General features: G+C 45.0%; 1 protein-coding gene across 1 annotated transcript in view; it reads right to left on the bottom strand.

The window, feature by feature from the left end:
- LOC119170309 (uncharacterized) overlaps nucleotides 1–21,504 on the bottom strand; it is a 303,502-nt gene that overhangs the window by 95,004 nt on the left and 186,994 nt on the right. The window contains exon 4 of the mRNA XM_037421441.2: nucleotides 5,786–5,880. The gene's annotated coding sequence lies outside the window, so the exon portion shown is untranslated. The remainder of the gene's footprint in view (nucleotides 1–5,785; nucleotides 5,881–21,504) is intronic.

Here is a 21,504-nt window from a genome sequence, read left to right as displayed (position 1 = left end):
TCACCTCAGAGTAGGTTAAAGCTAAGGAGCTTCACGAACATTTTTATTTCCCAAAAGCGTCTTAGATAGATCGAAATTGGAAGTGATTAGTTGTACCTCTGTTTCAATTCTGCTGATGGTCGCATGGCTCGCTAACATTCGACCAGAACAGGATTAGCTGCGAAACTAAGGCTCCAAAACAAGCACGTCGGAAGAACCGTCGTTTTTCGTGCGAGAATAAAGTTGTTTGATCTCGTAGGGCTACAGGGTTGCGGGTCAACGACACGGAAGCACCTCGGCCCCCTGGATGCGAGAAACGAAACTACGGCGTGAGTAACGCGGAGTTATCGTCGCGCGGGCCGGAAAATGGCAATCACTGGGAAAGACGCGGAAGCCGTCGCGCCAGGGCGCCTCCCCCGACTTCTGAGAAACTCGCTTTCCCAGGCAAGAGTTACGCGAACACACGCCTACCGGGAGAACACACCGCTTCCGCAGCAGTCCTGTCGATTCGGCAGCGTATGAGCACGGACCTATATAGAAGAACACGTTTGCTGTACCATCGCTGAAGGCACTCGTTGAATGTTGCTGCGATGCGGTCAGCAGGGCTAAGGTATACGCGAGTACTGAAATGACACACACCCAGAGATGCCTATCTATTGTGAGGCTAAACAGACCAGCAGTGCAGTATGTGCAACGTTATACTGTAAGAAACGGCTAAATGTTTCGCGCAATGCTCGCAGCACACGCAGCGCCGAGAAGAAACGCCTTCTGTTCAGCACACTTGCGGCATAAAGAGTTCAATGTAGATATATGTCAATGCCTGCGAAGGATGCAGCGATATTCAAACACGTTGTATGCTTTGAGAAAAAGAAAGATGATGATAGCGTCGGAAAACGGGAGATGTCCTGTAACGTGTCACACTTGGGCTCCCGACAGCATTGCAGATTTTATGTAAAATGTACGCAATGGAGGAGATATTTTACAACGTGCACGAAATAGATGTGATGTAACGTTTGAAGCTTAGAAGCCGGCCCACAATGCGGGAAGTGACTTATAACGTGTGACGCTTGAGCAATGAAAGCCCCCCCCAAAATTTGTTTCAACGCTGAAACAGTGAAAGTACCGAAAGATAGGCATTACTCAATTTGGGTTTGTTAGCAGGACTCTAAATGCAAGGAACAGTATTATCAGAAATGCAAATTCAAGAAAAAAAAAGCAAGCTGAGTAAGTGGATATGTATGCCACTGATATGAACTAAATTTAGAACACGTTTCAACTAGCACACCATTACTACAGCATTGTTTATTACGCACTAGTTATCAAACATTACCTCGTATTGCTGCCTCTGCGGTGAATAAAGTTGTACGAGCGTTATATATGCAAAAGAAAGATGAAACTTGTTCTCGGAAATTCCTCAGTAACGCTACAGCGTCATAAATAATGCCGAAAAAAACGTGGTCTAACCATACAGTTTCAGAGACGCGGTGTGTGGTGAACACGCATAATATTGCCATAAATTTCGACCTCTTGTGGTTTCAAATGAAGTATGCGCCCGCAAAGGCCGTTGCCTATTTGTGGCCCCAACACAGCTACTGCTGCGACCTCGTAACTCAGCAGCACAACAACGTCGTCGGCTCGAGGGGCCACAGAGGCAGCGGACAGTGTCCGTTAAAGCCGACGTGCGCGCATGCCGCGAAAGTTCGTGGCTGTCTCAGCGTGCTCGCACACACTGTATTGACCGCGAGAGGGTTGGACCCGGTTGAGCTGAAACTGAAGTACTTCACTATAGCAGAAATGGGTGGAGCCACGTCTAATTTGGCTTGGCGTTCACGGAAGACAGATGGGGGTACCAGCCTGCAGATGGAGACGCAGCAAAGAAGAGAGAGAGCGAGACATTGAGAATGAGAGAGAGGGAACGACGTCAGAAACTCTGCATGCTTTACGCGTGGACGCTGGCGTCGTATACGGCCATCCATCTCCGGCGCGGACAGAGAGGTCCTGGTTGGACGAGCAGCACAACATCTATAGCGGAGTGCGTAGATGCGAAGATGCAAGCTTTTTTTATTGCGGGTTTCGTTTGTTGTTGCCGGTCTACAAAGAGAGTAAATCTTCTTGTTCGTGCTCTTTCTTGTCTTTCCGTCGGCTCAGTGACACCGTTACTATGTTTAGATTTATTCTACCAAATAAGCGATGGGTGAAAATAGCGACCGAATATCCGAGCATGCGCATCAACGAAAATAGGCAAGCGAGGGAAGACAAAAAAAAAAACTAAGTGCATGCAGGTAACTGAAACATACGCTAAACTTTGTAAGGTGTAGACATGCACAAGTTGTACATACAAATTTTTGGTAGTTTTGAACAGGAATTGCGCATCTGGCCAAGAGTTATGAAAGTATAGCGTAAATATCATTCCAAGTAGATGGCTGATATTACTACCATGGTGGCGAGAAACGTGGTACTTGTTCTTTATAGTTCTTTTTTCACACGCTGGAAAACATGTTTTTTTTTCTTTGTTTAGACTGGTGAACCTGACGCCCGTTGTCTGTGAAAATGAAAGCTCATGAGCGCACTTGAAAGATAAATCAATCAAAGTTAAAATACCAAGCCCTACTTATGATTAAGATGATTAAATTTTTAATTCTAGCAAGAAATTAGAATAAAGAGGGAGAATAAAGAGACACACAATGGATAATTAAGCTCGTGGATTAGTGGCTGAAAAAACAAACAAACAGACAGACAAGCAAGAAATCCAGTACGTAGAATTAGCCGCTACGATTATTTCATCACATACTTTTGGCACGTGACAATAAATGCGATAGCTTTTATATTTGAAACTTTTTCCCCTATGCCACAAAAATGTCATAGTGTAGGCGAGTGGAAGAGGTAGGGCATTACGGCGTTTGTATTCGAACACATGCACAGGTTAAGTTCCAATTCAATCTCGTAATATTTCAAAGCAGCTTTTGACGGCGGCACTCTGAAATGTTCCAGGTCAACGAGGTTTGTTAAGCGATCACTCGGCTGTAGTTAACAACCTGCGATGTGCTGGAACTTGGCACACTGGGTCTAAACAGAATGTTTAGACCCAAACACGCAAGCACTGTGAATAACGATGTGTGTACTGCCCCAGCATGTGTCAATGAATGATTGCTGATTTCTCAAAAGTCTGTTTGTGTTTCAATGAGGCAGCGACGATGTAGAAAAGAGCACATGTAACAAAATACACGCCCACTGCTTCACGTGACGCTTTTACACACACTCACACACAAACGCGCGCGCGCGCGCACACACACACACACACACACACACACACACACACACACACACACACACACACACACACACACACACACACACACACACACGCATGCACACACGTAGTGTTTCAAACAGTTAATGCACGTTGTGCAAGAAACATACACTTTCTCAGTGTTGTGGTACATAATGCTTTAAGCCGTCGATTTTGTTATATTCTTTATACATAGTGAAACGAATGTCTAATCCATAAACCAATCAAATGATGCGTAGTTTTATTATTCGCATGCTGGAAGCCGAATGCATTGCGAGTACACGTAATAAAAAAAGAAAGAACAGAGAAAGGAAATGATGAAGCAAACGTAACCTCAAAACCCATCAGCAAGATAACATCGCGTTCAAGAAAAACTGCTTTCAGAAGGCATGCAGCGTGAGGTTTAGAAAGGTCTTTGAACCGAGCCAGAAATCATAACGGCGACGCGCTACGTGATACTCGGTCGCACAAAACATCACGTTCACTCTCCCCTTCTATCCTTACACTATTTCTCATAATCCTCAGCACACAAAACGAAGGCGGCGTCTCACCGTCTAGACATCCACTCCCTTCCGTCACCCGCTGGGGTAAAACGCCGCCTGACGCAAACGAGCGGAAATGACGTATGCGGCTGTTGTGATGCCATTTCCGTGTCGCGTATAGACTGTGTACACGCATAGGCCGAGGTTGGGCGAGCGAGGAAGAGTCATGCCACTGGATGCGAAATTGCGTGACGACATCCTCAGAAATGCCGCATGAGTGCATTGCCGCTAGCCTCCTCTATGTATACACGTTCCTGGTTGCAATATTTTACGAGTTGCCATTTGATTCTCTCACGTCTTGATGTACATCATGGTCACATTTTCTTTGTTTCAATCGTTCACTATATATTTCGTTTTATTATTTCCGTATCGCAATAACGTGCATATGCCATAAGTCCAAGACGCATCCTGAACAGTGGTCTGTAACATTGGCGTCATGCATGGTAGCCTTTAAAGAAAGAAAAAAAAAATAAGCCTTCCGTCTGAATGATAGGCTGGAGTTCTCACTTTTTGCATTGTAGATTCTATTTTGAGACATTTTTTCCGTTTTCACTTCCCGTACATTGCTGTTTCTCTCTGGCTACCACTCGATTCGCTGAAACTAAATTTCTCTCCCCCCTCCGCCAAAGTAATCAAAAAAAGATAGACGCACTGAAGTTGTGTGCGGATGTCACCAGTAAGATTTATGCGGAGAGGCGACAAAATAACAACAGAGATGACAACAACGAAAGCCTACGAATTTGCAAGGACTGACCGCTTCACCCGCAAAGAGACAAAGCATCGTATACAGGCTGGAATGTCATCGTAGCCTGAAAATAAGTTCTTCCCGACTATGATCAAAGAAAGAAAGAAAGAAAGAAAGAAAGAAAGAAAGAAAGAAAGAAAGAAAGAAAGAAAGAAAGAAAGAAAGAAAGAAAGAAAGAAAGAAAGAAAGAAAGAAAGAAAGAAAGTGCACAGTGCATGCGATGGAGCTAGATTGCTACGAAACTCTCACACGTCGGCGCTATTTACGTACGACGCCATGGATTTCTATGGCTTTTCGTTGCAGTGCGCAAAGACATCTACAAAGCGGGCTGAGTAAGATGCAGAGCGCAGGAAAGGAGCACAACCCTTTCAGGTCACAGCTGAAATAGCTAGTGTTGAAAATTTTGCTTTTGCGGACGTACGGTGAGCGGTACAATGGCGTAAGCATCGCGAAAAGTAAGAGAGAATGTGGGCATTTTCAATTTGAGTACTGCTTTCTTTTGTCAATGTTGCGGGATTGCAGTTTACAAAAGGGCGCGGCGATTAAAGAATCTCCGAGTTTAAACGCGTCTTATTATTCTTTGGAGTCGACTATACAAGCCTACGCTCTCCGGGAGTCCACTCTCGTCGTATAGTAGCGCTACAGTGTATATTCCTACAGTATACTGATCAATAACTATGCAAAAGTGACGTGAAATCCAATTTCGTACTTCGAGCATTAGTGTTTTCTTTTACCCTGAACTTCATTTAATGAAGAATAGCTTATTCTAAGCACAAGGAAGAATTTATTTTTAATTTAGCGCAAGATGAGAGCAACGATGCAGTCAGTGTTGCGTCAAGTGTTTCAACATATCTTCTTTCGTGCGAGTCGTTTTCACAGCGACGTAACGCCTCCATAAATTCAGCAAGTTCAGCCCTTGAGCTCTGGAGGTACAAATATTATCCACGAAAACTTACCAAAAGGAATGAAATAAACAAAAATACCAAGCACATGTTACTGACACAAGGGCGCAGAGCACGAACTTTCGCTTGAGCTAAGCGTAACAAGAAGGCATCAGTTGTTCGAATGGTTTCTCCGAACTCTCTCTCTCTCTCTTTCTTTCTTTCTTTCTTTCTTTCTTTTTTCGTTTTTTTACTGTTCATGAACTGTAAGTCAAAACATATAACTGTGCAAAACACGAATGTGGATGACCGCATATAGGCATGCGCAGATGACGTGCGCAGTACACACCTTTTATGAGGACGTTGTTACTGAAGCGAAGGTGCTCCTCGTTTCTGTTCCAAGGCATCGGTTACTTGAACAACGCGGCGCCAGGTTCGTTGCGTCTGCAAAAGCGTAAGAATAACGAGAAACGTTGTTCGTTCATTGGACAGCAATTTCACTTCACCGAGAGACAGTGACTGAACGTCAAACAAGGAAAGTAAAGAATATCAAAACGAAAAACAAGAAAAAAATTCGGAATGAAACATTAAAATTTGGATGTCCTATCAGCAAGCCGAAAATCTTAGAACAAAATAAGCTCGTCAGATCTCTGTCAGGCTTCCTTATTTGCATGAGTGTACATGCTAACCACATGTTAATATATAATAAACTATCCCAGTGTGATGAGTGTAAACCCATGTAGCTGCTCTTTGTTTGTTTGTTTCTTTCTTCCTTTCTTTCTTTTTTTCTTTCTTTCTCTCTTTCTTTCTTTCTTTCTCTCTTTTTTCTTTCTTTCTTTTTTCTGTCTTTCTTTTCTTACAGTAACAAATATAAAGAAGGCTTTCTCTCTCCGGCTTATTCATAAAGACTTTGTCTTTTGTACACATTTGTACGCACATGCCGATAAAGCTGTGAAAACAAAAGAACGCGCTGTGGAATTGATAAAAAAAAGAGTACACGCATAAGCTTACATGATGTGCCTTTACACAGTGCACCAAGGCATTCTAAGAACAAAGGAAAATAAATCAACGCGAACTAAAGTAACATAAAACACGACAGCAGGTTCGCTAAGAGAAAGCAAATGTTTTCGTTCGAGACTCATGAACACACGTTTCATGTATACGGCTTTCACTTCGTTCCACGCATTTCATTACAGATATATGCAAACGAGAGAAAGAATTTACATGTTACCAACGGAATCATTTTTTTTCTTATAAGAAAGAAGGGACGGTATACAAAAAGCAGGTAGACTGTACAGACTATCGTAGGCAATCTGTTGACGGTAAGAGCGCTAGGCAAACGCCCGAAGGCACGGAAATATTGTGGGGAACTGGGGAAAAAAAGAAAAACTGAATGTATGTACACGGTAAGGTACAATTGCCTGACGCACTTCGTAGTTCATTTTCTCGGTCGGATGCGCGCTTGGCCGCTGCACTGCGTACTTCAGTCGCCCCGAAATTCGGCGGTGTAGTTCTTTATAGTGCAATAAAAACGAGCGAGCACTCGCAGTCGCTTTAGGTGCAGGACTTGAATCGCTACTGTTTGTCGAGCTTCCCTAAAGTCGTTGGAAGGTTGTTGTCCTTAGAGAAAAGGGCGATACGAGCAAGATGCAACGATTATGCTGTAGCCCCTTTGTTTAGATTTCTTAAAACTTTTTTGGGTAGTTTTTAAACAGAGACGAACAAAGAGTGGTGAACGAAAAGTTTCCCGGAAAGTGTTTTTCACTTTCGCGCGGATTGTTGACGTGGGTAAGATCACGGGACGGCTACTGCAGCAACAATCGCCTATGCAAAAGCGAGAAAGAAATGAGAGCGGTCTTTGAGCTCGGAAGAAAAGTTCACGTAAACTTGGCTGCGTGAATTATTCAACACAATTCATCCTCTCTATGATGAGCACGACTATGTAAACGAGACGTACAGTCCTTTACGCTATAAGTAGCTCAGATTATGGTCTAATAGTCTCGCACACCATATGACTTCTTGGGCGTGCTTGCGAGTACTATGCAACAATCCGCTTCGTCAAAGAGGCGTCGCAAGGAAGGTTGGCGCGGGTGTTGTACCTTTAAAGGTGCATGTGCATTACCATTTCGTGTATGGTTTTAAATAATTCATAACAAAAAACACTGAAAACCTGAAATGAAAAACAGTGGTTGAACAGGGTGGATATATCACTAACGTTGTGGCCATGCTATCACTCTCTGTAAAGTTGTTTGCGTCTCATGGCACACGCTTGTCGCGTAAATTAGCCCTGGTTTGGTTTAACAGCCGCCGAGTCAGATGTGGCGCTGTGCTAGCATTGATTACGGTCAGCGCAGTGGCGCCAGAAGCACTACCTGGAGAGGTTAGGCTGACGCACACAGAGAGCAGTGGCGACGGTGGGTCCGGCGGTGCGTCCACGGGGACAACGCCACGGTCACTTTCCGTGGACCCCTCGGGGTAAGTATAACGTCCGCGGCGGCGCATCCTGAGTCTCTTGCATTGTTGATTTTGCTTGTGTGTTATAGCGGCATATTGTACGAGGTTAATTAGCGTGTATTATGGCGAATTATATGACACTGTGGGCTGATTTTGTCATCATCACCGCCATCATGTCCCATATATATATATATATATATATATATATATATATATATATATATATATATATATATATATATATATATATATATATATATATATATATATATATATGCAAGACGCAAAGAGTAAGTAATCAATCAGAACAAACATTGCAAGAAGGCACCCACCGGGGATACGAGCTAGCGATTTCTCGCTCCTTAGCTCACAGCGTTTACTAACTAGTTCACGCCACTACTGCTATTCGTCTCACTAACGGCGAGCTATACATATACACCATTTACCACTGGCTCACTGTGAATGAACTTAAAACAAACATTTTTGAACAAAGCGTTTATACCTCGCTATGTAGCACGAAAAATAAGACAGCTAGTTCCATCGAAAGATGTAACTAGCCAATCCCCCATGGTGGGTGGGAGCTATATATCGAAGAACAAGGAAGCAAGCGAGCTTATCCCACCATCCAGCTGCCTCCGGTGTCGACGCCCTCACTGAAATGTCTGGTACAATCTGATGTGGACGTTTTGGTGAAGTGCATTGGAAATGCACTTTTCGCTACTGTCACCGGCATCGTCGACGTCTACTGACGCCAAGGAAGGAAACGCCGGTCAAACACCTCTAAAAATGCTGAATGTAGTTGGGCCTTTTATGATGCCACCCTGTGTCGTACGAACACCTGCGGAAATGCTCCAACTAAATGCTAGTCGCGCTGAAGCAAGGCGGGCTCGCATACGTGCCACGACACAGGAAGAACGCGCTGCCGCACGTGCGAATATTGCTGCAGCTTCGCACATTCGACCGTGTTCAGTACATTTCGTATTAACCCTAAATCTCTTATCCTTACTTGGTATAACAGTCCGGTGGGTTGTTATCGCATTTCGCTGCTTACTTAAAGCACTAAATGAATGTACAGCCGTGGCCACGTCTGTCTGGAAGCACGTGAGCAGCCGGATTTCGCCCTGCGGCGTGACGCATTAAGGCCCTTTTGGGCTCCGACGAGGTCAGCCTGACTACTCGGCCACGCGTGCTCCTTACAGATCATGTCAGAACACGAAAGTGCCTCAAGGCGTCACCCTGCAGAGGAAAAACCGGCTGCTCACGTGCTCTACAAAGAAGTGGATACGGCTGTACACATGTTGGTTGCCCGACCGCGTGACTGTCTCCGTTTGATCTGAGAGCGGCGTTTTCCTCTCGAGATCGCACAAGGTCTACCTTCTGATGTCTCTGGAGTGATGCCACAGTGTTCCGTCATCTATTGCTTTTGTAACCTTATCTCGCTGTACTTTCACGGTAGCTTTCTAAACTCTCCGAGTCACCTCGAGATAGAAATTTGTGTGTGGTTGCAGCGCATGAAATGTTGAACCATCATGGTTTTTCCGAATACTGACGTTATTGCCATATCACGTCAGGTAAAGTGCACACTTCTGACTATGTCACGGGATTTTAAATTATATAACATCATCCGTCTGTCCTGTTAATATCATCAGATGACGATTTCCCTGAAAAATTATAGAAATTGCCAAAGCGGGCTTCTCCTCACTATGAGTCATACTGCGGTGAAGCCAGAGCTCACGAGCGCTTGTCAGAGGGATGCACGTTCATAATCTGCTAAATAATGCACGGGGACGCTTTACGAACGCATAGGAAATAAAATAAGTCCGCTCCGTTACACGAACGTCATAGCGATGGCAGAAAAAAATGAAAACAACGTACAACGTAAGGTGCGCCATTGTGGTCCCGCACAGCCGATCACCGTTCGCACGTTTCGCAATCAGCATGCAAATATAAAGTATGCCACAACTTACAGTCGCTTGTATCATATTGATGACTGCATTTATTTGCTTGATTAGGCAGCACATCAACGCTTAGGACAGTGATACAGAAAGCAGCGTTACGACATTTACGAGACGTTATGAATGCGACGACAACGACGCGTGAAATTAACGACGATACGCACTAACAGCTGCTTAGCTTCAGACAAAAGAACGAGGCATGCACCACTACGCGAGAACTCTCGTCCTTCTTCTTCTTCTTCTAGCAAGAGCATCCGGGCAGAAGTGCGTGCCGTGCTGAACCGAGAAATATTGACGCAAATGAAGACACTCCGACGCGCTTTTCTTTCACGCCGAGCGCGAAGGCTTCAAGCGAAGCACATGAAAACGAAATCCGACACTAAAGAAACAAAGACGACAGAATATCAAATGAAAACGAAAGGCAAAACATGAGCCAGACGGGAGCACGGCCCAAAAGAATCAATCGAAAACGAGCGGCAGAACCACTTTGGTCGCTCTTCAATAAAACTCCCTTGTTTGCCGTAGCGAGCGGAACAAGTCGGCGAGGCACGCTCGGCTCTTCAGAGCTGGCCGGAGCTCGCGTCGTGAGGAAAGGAAAGACGCGCGTGAAAACACTCGACATTGAAGTTAGTTTTCGATACAAACAACGGGGCTTCAAGCACCGCCCTCTCTGGCACCCTCCCTCGGCGTCTCCAATGCGCATTCTCAAGCATTGTTCTGTCTTTTTCCCCTCTTCGGTCTTGTGACTTCAGAGGCGTGCGCACATATTATTTCGACGTTATTTTGGCCGACGCGCGCACTATTGAAAAACGATTTCTGGCTGAAAATGGGCGCACTCGAGTAGAGAGATGAGAGCGTGCAGGGGCTTTGGAAAACTGCAACAGCGGAGGCGGAGTCTTGGAACACTGTGCGTGTTTCTTGAGAGATATTGACGCTTCACGTGGGAGAGGAGACGTATTTGGCCACTCGCGGAGAGAAGCATTCATTTTTAAACAGCATGTTGCAATTCCAATGAAAAATATACAAGAATAGCACTATAGTAGCGACGAGGAAGGAAAGCTATAATGGGTAACCCTCTACAGTCCAGGAACATCACGTAGGTCTGTCTCTACCGCACATTGCTAGTGGATGCCGCTCATTCCCAGGCTCCGTGAATTATGCCGTTGATCTAGCTACCCTTCGGGTCTTATATACGCGCTCAATAAACGTCTTTGTATTATGAATATTTCCCCTCCAGTTCTAGATCATGATGTATATAATAGAATCAAAGTTATAAAGTCATGGCATGACTTGTATTATTAAGATTTGATGGCAGTTAAATAAACTGAAATGCTGGGCCAGTTGGTACGACATAATGTGAAAATATATGAGCGCACAAGGGAGAAGGAAGGAAGCACTTGACTGGAAAGACACTCATTCCTGTCAAGTGCTTCCTTCCTTCTACCTTGTGCGCTCATATAGTTTCACAGTATTTGATGGCGGACCATGTAGTTTGCTCACTCACTCACTTATTCAATCACTCACCCACGCACTCATTCACTCACACAGGGACATTGAAAACAGCAGCGTTTGTGCAATGCGCAACAGGAAAGCGCTGTTGGGTTTTCCTAAGTGGTACTTGCCTTAACGAAATTTATGAATGTATCTTGTGCAAAATATCGCCAGAAAGGCTGGCGATGCTTTTCTGGCGATAGAGAGGACTCTAACCCTGATAAGGGGTGCATTTGCGAGATATTTGCATGCCAGCGCACCGGTGGCACTTATGCCACACACAGCAGCTCTTGTTTTTTTTGTGTGTGTGTGTGATCAGCACTCGTAATGATGTCCTTTTCGAATCATGTGTTAATAAATACCGAACACATAACTACCTTGAAGTGATCCTGATACAGTCATCACTCTAGAAAAATAAAAAAAAAGTACCGTGAAGACTAAAAATCGGCCTCGATAGGCCTCTCGTTTTCGTGTTGTGACTAAATATCGTAAGGATGAAACAACATTGTGCAATTTAATTCCTATGTTGCAAACCTTCACAAAAAAAAACACTCCTATATGTCCTAACTACTAGTGATCATTGTGCCAGTATAATCGCTCCATGGTCGACATATATTCACCGTTTCATCAACTGTAAGAAATTATGACGTAAACAGGTCCCTTTACGAGAATAAAATCAGCCGAAAAGTTCCGTTCGGGCCTTTTCGAGTAGAAATAAAGTTTCCTCGCCGCCAATGTGGAAGCGCCTTGCCACGCTGGTTTAGTGGCTAAAGTACTCGGCTGCTGACCCGCAAATCTCGGGATCGAATTCCGGCTGCAGCGGCTGCATTTTCGATGGAGACGGAAATGCTGGAGATCAGTGTGCTCAGATTTCGGTGCACGTTAAAGAACCCCAGGTGGTCGAAATCTCCGGAGCCCTCCACTACGGCGTCTCTCATAATCATATGGTGGTTTTGGGACGTTAAACCCGACATATCTATCCATCTACCAATGTGGAAGCATTGGGGAATAAAAATAGGCTCATGGTATTGATAGACCACGCATAAGCAACGAACAAGCAATTACTTAATCGTGCATATCGCGCAGTTCTGGAGGCACGTAGATATTGCTTTCTTGCTCCTCGGTCAATGGCGCCTCATTAAATTTCATTTGTCTCACCATGAGACATAGCCACTTTTTCTTTTTCTTTCAAGCTGAGGCGCACCAGAATGTCCGAAACACTAATGAGTTGCATATTTATTAAACGTTCAAATTGTTAGGACGCGAAATTTATGGCTTGCCGTAAGTAAATTGTTCATCAATAATAGTTACTAGGTTTTTGAGCCCGAAAAGAATCATCTGATTATCAGAGACATCGTAGTGGTGGGAATTTTGACCACCTGGAGTTTTTTAACGTGTACCTAAAGCTAAGCACAGAAGTCTCCACTGAAATGCGGCGGCGACGCCCGGGATTCGATCCCGCAACCTCCAGGTGAGCAGTCAAGTGCCATAACCGCCATAGACCAAGACGGAGGGCAGTGAAGTAATTATGCTCGCATTTGAAATAACGCGCAAATCTTTTTTTTTATTTTTTCGTCTATCAGAGAGCAAGAAACGCGCCAAATAATGAGCACCACATCGTTTATACAGTATATATTTTCCCCCGTTACACGAATTTAAAAACTAAACATAACCTCACTTTTCCCTAGAAATTTCGCAAAATTTCACGCGCAATTTCACGTGCACAAAATTTCACGTGAGTCGTGAGACAATACTTCCACGCTGGCCCTAATTACGCGAAATCGACAATTACAAATGTACACGTGTGCGTAGGCTCAAACGGTGAGATAGCAATGACCATCCGAAATAGGACCACGTAATGACAAAGAACAAACATGTTTCCCCAACGAGAAGTCTGCGTTCCGCTTACACTTTCATCTTTTGTTTCATTTTTACATTTTTTTGAAGGAACCACACTTTTGCCGTAGTTCCAATGCAGCAAGCGCCAAGGTAGAGAGAAACACAACGGCAGAACGCGAGAGAAACCAGAACCTCCGTGAAGGCAGATGGAAAACCTTACAGAGTGCGCTTCCCGAAGCCATATTACGTAATGCGTTAGCTGTTCTTGCCTCGGTAGTTTCATGCACCACAAAAACAAGTGGCTGAACTGTATACGGTGGCACATCTGAGTGATCTGTTTATTCAATACATAGATTATCAAGACCTAATTTAGCGCTTTGTACCTTTGAGCGCGTTGCACTGTACCTCAACCTGAAACTTACCCGTGGTGTGCGTTGGATTTATTATAACTGGCTTTCGATTCCTTCTATTGCTGAAGTTGAATTCATTTCATTTAGATTTTACATATTTTTGTCACACAGCCCTGTCACCATCATGCATCAAAAATAATAATAAATAAAGTAAAATATATAAGCTATAGGAACAAAAACGCATGTCTTCCGGGTAGAGGTTCAGTTTCGTTAAAGCACGAATAATGTACAATAGTTGATGCAGAGTCCAGCTTGGTCCGTAGTGAACGACGTTGAGTCATAATGCATGGAACTGTGTAAACAGCCCGAGCGAACCAGTTCAAGAAGCGAACTATTTCGTGTTCCTTCCAATCCGCAGAAGTAGCTGGCAAGCTTCCAGTTCTACTCTGACTTTCATACAGGAAAGCAAAAGAGAGGTAGAATCAATTGAGAACAACAACGAAGACAAAAAAAAAAGAAATGTGGAAGTATGGAAAGCGAAGCCCAGTCTACAGAGAATAGCCGAACAGCGGCAGATGACGCCTGTGGACAGCGAGCAAACAACGGACGTCGAAATAAAGTGAAAGTTGCGCACAAACGACGTAGCGCATGGGCCACCCGCACGTCTCAATGCGATGTCCAAAGATAACTTCAGGTGAGGGCGGTGCGCAGCTCCGAAAAGGGTGGGCGAAAGGCACATCGATTTATTTCTCTTTTTTTTTTCTCCTTTTAGAGTGGTTGGTCGAAAAACTGGGCGATCGAAAAGTAAAGCGAATCGATTGATTGCGTGCCTCAGGGACATCAAAAAATATATAGAAAAAGCAGTCGTGCATATAGAGGTAAGCAGTGAAAAAAAAAATCGCTGCATATCCACGGAGTGAATGATGATGAGTCGGCGACGCTCCGGAGGTAAATCGGTAAACTGTGAATACTCCGTAAATCTTACCCAGTCGATCAGCATGTAAAGAGGGCAAGTACGCGCTGCATCCGTTTTCAGAGCCCTCCGATCTACCGCTTTTTCTTCGCCGCTTATACTCGAAGCACGCATACTGCCGGCGAAAGAGGAAGCGCGCAAAGAGCGAACACATTACTTTAACGCAATAGCGAACATGGTCTCATATCACACCAGAACACGCATCGGAGAGGAGCGAGCACTGCAGCACAATCTAGTGAGCAATCTGAATACTATCGGTGCGAGCACCACAGCGCCATCTAGTGATTGCTTTGAGTACTAGCGGTGGCTACTACAACGCGGCACTTGCCTACGACTTCAGAAGCTTCGCCTCTAGAAAGTAGAGTTAGCGCCTGAACAAAGTAGCAGTGTTGGGATGCCAGATTAACCAAAGTGCCCCGATGAAAAGCAGGGGCACAAGAATACAGTGACCAAGTTTGCGAGAAATTTTCACTTGTAAGTGCTATTGACAAGTCAACTCTGTTAATAATATGGTCAGGCTTAGTCAGGATTGGTTGGAATTTTATCTGACGAACAGCTCTAGCGCCAGTGCGTTTTGCGATTTTGTGACTACGCGCCAAGTCCTCAAAGAGGCGAACGCTAGCTGTGTTATTTAGAACTAGAATGTGCATATGTCCTTTAACATCAGGAGCAACAATAATCCCAACCATGGCTCAGCCATTAAAGTGTCATACTCGAAAGCGATCTATCAACAATGCAGCTTCGCTTCTAACATTTATACAAGTACCTAAGACACAGCAATGACATTAAACTTCGTGGAGTCATAGAAAGTTGCTTGCGTCCAGCTATAACTAATTTAAATGCCCCTCCCCCTGCAAAAGAAAACAGTTATTCATAAATTTATTGAATGCCAGCATAAGCGTGCCCGCAAGACCTGCGATCTTACAAAAAAACTTTAGATAAACGACGAGAGAAGACTTAATTTCTTTCTCAGGCAATTTTTCAAAGCGAGACTAGTTTGCTAGATGAGCGGCGACGTACACATTTCTGACAATGCAAAATACCTTCAGTCGTCGTGGTAGCAGGTCTCAATTGAGACACTAAACCACCACCAGCTTTCGTATTGCACCACCGCTATTATTATTATACTATACTCGTACTCCCATGTCGATTTGCCCCGCCGTGGTGGTCTGGTGGCTAAGGTTCTCGGCTGCTGACCCGCAGGTCGCGGGATCAAATCCCAGCAGCGGCGGTTGCATTTCCGATGGAGGCGGAAATGTTGTAGTAGGCCCGTGTGCTCAGATTTGGGTGCACGTTAAAAAAACCCAGGTGGTGGAAATTTCCGGAGCCCTTCACTACGGCGTCTCTCATACTCATATTGATAGTAAGTGTCACTAGCGGGAAAAACAAGGGAAGCGCGGGTGGAGAAGGAAGACCACGTCGCTTCTACGGTGATCGCGGCTCTCACTGCCCATTAAAACCCCCTTAAGTTACCTCGCCATACGTAACAGTTTGATAGAAAGTGCTGGCTAGGATGAACCCAACGACGGGAGCTTCACTACCAGTACTCGCATCTTGAGGGATTCAAAGGTACGACAGTGTTTCATCACGCGTCAGACACAGAGTTCAGGCTGTCTTTCCCAATTAAGAAATAGTACACGTCTTCGGCTATACCCTTGAGAACGTGTCCAACTTTGTCTTCTTGAAACATCCTTGCATTCACGATCTTTCACAGCTTCAAGGTTTCTTCGATGTATACGTCGTACATGTTTCTCCTGGAAGATATCTGTGCCCTGTGAGACAATGTGTGCTCCACGCGTTTCTTCTTTACGTCAGAATATTGTGGTTTTGGAATGGTAAATCTCTCATATCAATCAACATCATCCAATGTCAATTTGAATGTAGCGCCGAATACACGCAAACTATCGAAGAAAACGCAGGCGTTAAGAGAAGAATTAATTAACATAACACGATCCTGTGGCGTGATGGACTGTTTGCTTTGACAAAGAACATCGCTCACACCCATCCCGGTATTGAAAAGAAAGAAGGAAATTCCGGAGCAGGAAAGAAGGAAACAGAATTGCATAAGGGAGGATAAACAAGAATGCGTATAGCAACTATAGCTGGCTGAGAAAATAAATAAATAAATAAATTAAATAAATAAACAAATAAATAAAGGTAATGACCGCAAGTGACACGAAACAGGCAGGGATTCCGCAACGAGAACCAGTAGTGTAACGATATTGTGATATTGGCCGCCTCTGTTTGGCGTTCCGAATTATTCTATCCATGCTTTGAAGTGCCGATGAGACAGTAATTGTGAACGTCTAATTTACCAAGAAGCAATCGAAGCCATCGCACTCAACGCTTTTTTTTTTGCTAAGTAGGGACAACGCAAGATGATTGCGGAGGAAGCCTATATCATTCTAGAGGTGCACAGCAGTGTCGGAAAATACGTGCTTCTATTGATGAGTCATCTATCATCATCCCCCTCATGCTTCTGACATATAGCCTCAAAGGCCGTAACTGTGGAGAAATTAAGGCATGTGCCGTTTGAATTTAAGTACATAGACACAATTTTGTTTTGCAAAAATTGAGGTCAAATTCACAAATCTCTTTTCGTTTTCGAAGGTCCATTATGTCTCCATAGGCAAACTGATTTCGCTAGCGATATGCCAAACGCCAGGCTGGTTAATACTTTTTTTACGAAAACTTTCGCATTTAGGCGCTTCAATATGGACAACGTTGTGCAGCGCTCGTGAACGTTGTCATTTATGTTCTTTTTAGGGGCGAAGCTCCTTATGGCGTGGCTTGGGCGTCCCTCGTAGTACGTAACCACCAGTGGCACATACCCGAAATAGGTATAACATTTGACCTCCAAGGTGGTGCCGGTGAGAGATTTCTTCTGTGCGTTGTTTAACAATAAAGAATAGTGCTCAATGTGCATGCCAATGGCTGCTAATGGGGAATGAGAGAAGGAGCATTCGGCTTTTAGTCAACGCGCACGCTGCGATCCCCATTAGCAGCCATTGGCATGTACATTGAGCACTATCGGACAAGAAAGGGTTGCTACATTATACACGCTGGGTGTAACCTCCTTAGTTTTAGAAAGGTTTAGCGATCGTTGAGCCGCAGGGCCATGAATACAATGAACTAGTATATACCATGAATGAATTCGAGGTGGTTAAAGGGGGGAAGCAGATACGAAGCGCAAGCCGTAAGAAATTAAAAGCTGAATCCTCCTGTCTCTCATTTCACATTAGCAGCCACTGGCATGTACATTGAACACTATCTGACAGGAAAAGGTTGCTACGTTATACTCGCTGGGCGTAACTTCCTTGTTTTTAGAAAGGTTTAGCGAGCATTGGGCCGCAGTACCATGAATACAGTGAACTAGTATATACCATGAACTCAAGGTGGTTGAAGGTGGGAAGTAGACCCGAAGCGCAAGCCGTAAGAAAGTGTGCGTGTGCCACCTCTCGTTTAGTCCTTGGAATGTCCACTGAATGGCGGTGCTTCTACATGGGGAATATATGATAAAAAAGATGCGAGATGGTGGGACTTTGAGTGTTGAGTAGATGGACGAACGGAAACAGATGCATGGATGGACGCATGAACGGACACAGGGGCGGATGCATGAACGAACGCAGGGACGGGCGCAAGAACAGGCGCATGGACGGTCACACAGACGGACGCATGGACGGACGAATGCTTCGCCCCACTCTCCATCATTCACTCTGTGGATATGCTGCCATTTTTTTAGGGGCGAAGCTCCTTATCGCGGCACCCATTCGTTTCCCGTAGTATGTAACAAGCATAACATTTTGACCTCCAAGGTGGTGCCGATGAGAGACTTCTTCTGTGCGTTGTTGAACAATAAAAAATAGTGCTCAATGTACATGTCAATGGCTGCTGATGGGGAATGAGAGACAGGAGCATTCGGCTTTTAGTTAACGCACAGGCTGCGATCACCATTAGCAGCCATTGGCATGTACGTTGAGCACTATCTGACAAGAAAGGGTTGCTACGTTATACTCGCTGGGTGTAACCTCCTTAGCTCTAGAAAGGTTTAGCGAGCGTTGAGCCGCAGTGCCATGAATACAATGAACTAGTATATACCATGAACTCGAGGTGGTTAAAGGTGGGAAGTGGACCCGAAGCGCAAGCCGTAAAAAGTGTGCGTGTGCCACCTCTCGTTTAGTCCTTGGAATGTCCGCTGGATGGCGGTGCTTCTATATGGGGAATATATGATGAAAAGATGCGAGATGGTGGTACTTCTAGTGTTGGATAGATGGACGAACGGACACATAGACAGATGCATGGATGGACGCATGAACGGACGCAGGGGCGGCTGCATGGACGAACGCAGGGACGGACGCACGAACAGACGCACGCACGGACGGGCTGATGGACGCATGGACGGTCACACTGACGGACGCATGGACGGACGGAAGCAAGAACGAATGGACGGACGAATTCTTCGCCCCACTCTCCATCATTGACTCCGTGGATATGCTGCCTTTTTTTTTTTTCAGAGAACGTCGTTATTGCATAACCAAGCTAAGGTCCAAGTTAATACATTACGCATTGCTTGCGTAAACATGCGAACACTTCAGCTTATGCTTGCGATCTCGCAAAAAAAAAAAGGGGGGGGGGGCAAAACTGCAAGGTGGCGGCAAGTTCTCAAACTTTCGCGCCGAAAGCAACAACCATACGTGCATATATGTACAGGGATCCGTTCCGGAGGGATTTGTCTCGGTACAGGCGCGGCGCAGCTCACGTCCGAAAGATCTCCTGTGTGCGATGCACTCGAACAGAGTTGCCTCCTTTCGTCTTTCTCCGTCGTCCTCTCCCTCTTCTCGTGGTATATACGCACCGTGTGTTTTATCAGGGATTTACTCGTCTCATTGAAGACGTCGTCTTGCTCCTCGCGTGCCTGGTGTACGCCCAGCCGGGTGTGAGAGCTGAGTCAGCGAGGGATTCCAGACTGGCGATAAGCTCAGAGCCTGCTCCGTACGTTTTCACGCTTCTTTTTATTTTGCTGTCGCGTCTGCCCGGTCGTCCCCGACACTTGCCCCTCGCCGAAGTTCTCCTCCGCGAAATTCGACGCCACCCCGTTTTTTTCCTCCTCCTAGTACAGGAAAGCTGAGAATTGTGAACGCAATAAACTGCGGCTTTCCCTTCTTCGGGAAGGCGTTTCCTTTTACTCCCTTCATATGAAAGCGACAGACGAGTTTCACCTGCTGGTACACCCCTAAACTTCGCACTCTCATTTGTGTGATTCCCTTTAGTCCGCAAACGTGAGAATTATGCATGCTCTCGATTGAGTGAAAGTGCTTCGCGGAAGACCACAGTGCAAAGAAAAGAGCACACACACTTAAGGGGCTGAAGTGTCTGCAGGAACTAAACGGAAAGTTAAAGGCTTACCTTCGGCAAAGAGTTCTGAGGGGAAAATGTTCTAGAAATGAAACAAAGTCATCGCTGCGACTGTTTCGCAAAAGGGAAAGACGTGCGAAGAGAGGCCTGGAAGGATTAAAGAAGTCTTCAGTCATGCTGAATGAGGAAGATTGTCGTAATCACAGTGCCCAAGCGTGAACCGGCAGATGAACGGAGGAGGAGAAAGATGGGAGAGAGAGGTGAGGTATACCTAGCGCAACCTGCAGAACGTGAAGTCTGCAAGCGTAGGATTTGAAAAAAAAAAAAAAAACGTGGCTCTTTTTGAAAGCCTTTAATCAAGTTTCACGTTCATGTTGCGCGCATAAATCTGAATACAGCGGTTTACACTGCGCGAATTATTATGAGCACTTATACCCACACGTCTCGTGATTAAAAGAAAAAAAAGGTAACCCCTATGGGCATTCACCCTACCTATGCTACTTGGGCGCACCACACTTTGCGAATTATCGTAAGCACATGAAAAAAGAGGGAATAAGTGTCACCTTCAGAAGCTTGCGAAATTCGCTTAGTTATGCAAGCAAGCGTATTTTCACCGCAATATGCGTGTTCCAGAAATTGTATCACGGCTTTCATACATCTTAAGGGTAGCATTAAAACCACAGGAGCTTTGAAATAGGAAAATATTGGGATTGTCTGAAACAGATAAGAGCTCTTCAAAAAGATGGAAAATAAATCCAGTGACTGCGAGATTTCTCGGGCAAGCACGATGCTGCAGCAGCACAAAAGCTCTTACATTTTCACTATGGCTTCAGTCTTCATGTGTGGGAAGGTTGGCGTATGGTCTGCAGACCTCCTTTAAAGCGGGATCAACTAACTTGGTCATAAAGTATATTATCCTCATGCCCACTTCTCTTCGTACATTACGATGCATAGTGATTTCACCAAGGGGCGTACGTAAAATTCTTTTCGATAGGGGGGGGGGGGCATTTTTTCGATTTCGCGGAGAAGGCAGGCACCCCCTTGAAATGGTCTTGTTTCGTTCTGTATGCCATGGCAAAATTATGTTAGAGGAGAGGAGGGCGATACACGGGGCCCGATGGGCCCCTTTTTGGTTGGCCACTTATTTCGCGCCTACACATGTTTTTACAGTTTACGACTATGACAGATGTTTCATTAATGTATTCCTAAATGGGGTTGACGCAAATGTATTGCTTTAGTATACTTTATCCTTAGTTACCTTTCATTCGAGCATCACAAATGGTCTAATTTGCATGATATACTGCCGCGCGAGTCTTTGGCTTTAATTTATGTTCTTACAAAACCGACGGGCGGAGCTCCATGTTTTAAGATATGTGCATGTCGTGAAAAGTTTGGCGCGAGTCTTCGAATACGCCGCAGTTTTAAATCACCTCATTTTAGGCGTAAACGCATAACGCACTTCCGCATCACATCGTATCGATATTAGTCGATTTGCTAACGGAGAATGATGTTCGCTAAATATACGGTGCGTTCCGAATTACACGTTATGGGCGTACCCACTCTCTGCCTGCAGCCACAGCTGTAAATCGTGTCTCCGCGTAATCATCGAAGTGATGAGCGGGGTGCCCGTAAACGGGAGAGATGAAAGCGC

This window comes from Rhipicephalus microplus, chromosome 2 (genome assembly GCF_043290135.1).
Source record: "Rhipicephalus microplus isolate Deutch F79 chromosome 2, USDA_Rmic, whole genome shotgun sequence".
NCBI lineage: Eukaryota > Metazoa > Arthropoda > Arachnida > Ixodida > Ixodidae > Rhipicephalus > Rhipicephalus microplus.
Note: the sequence above shows the minus strand (reverse complement) of the source record. Positions and strands in the feature narration are given on the sequence as shown.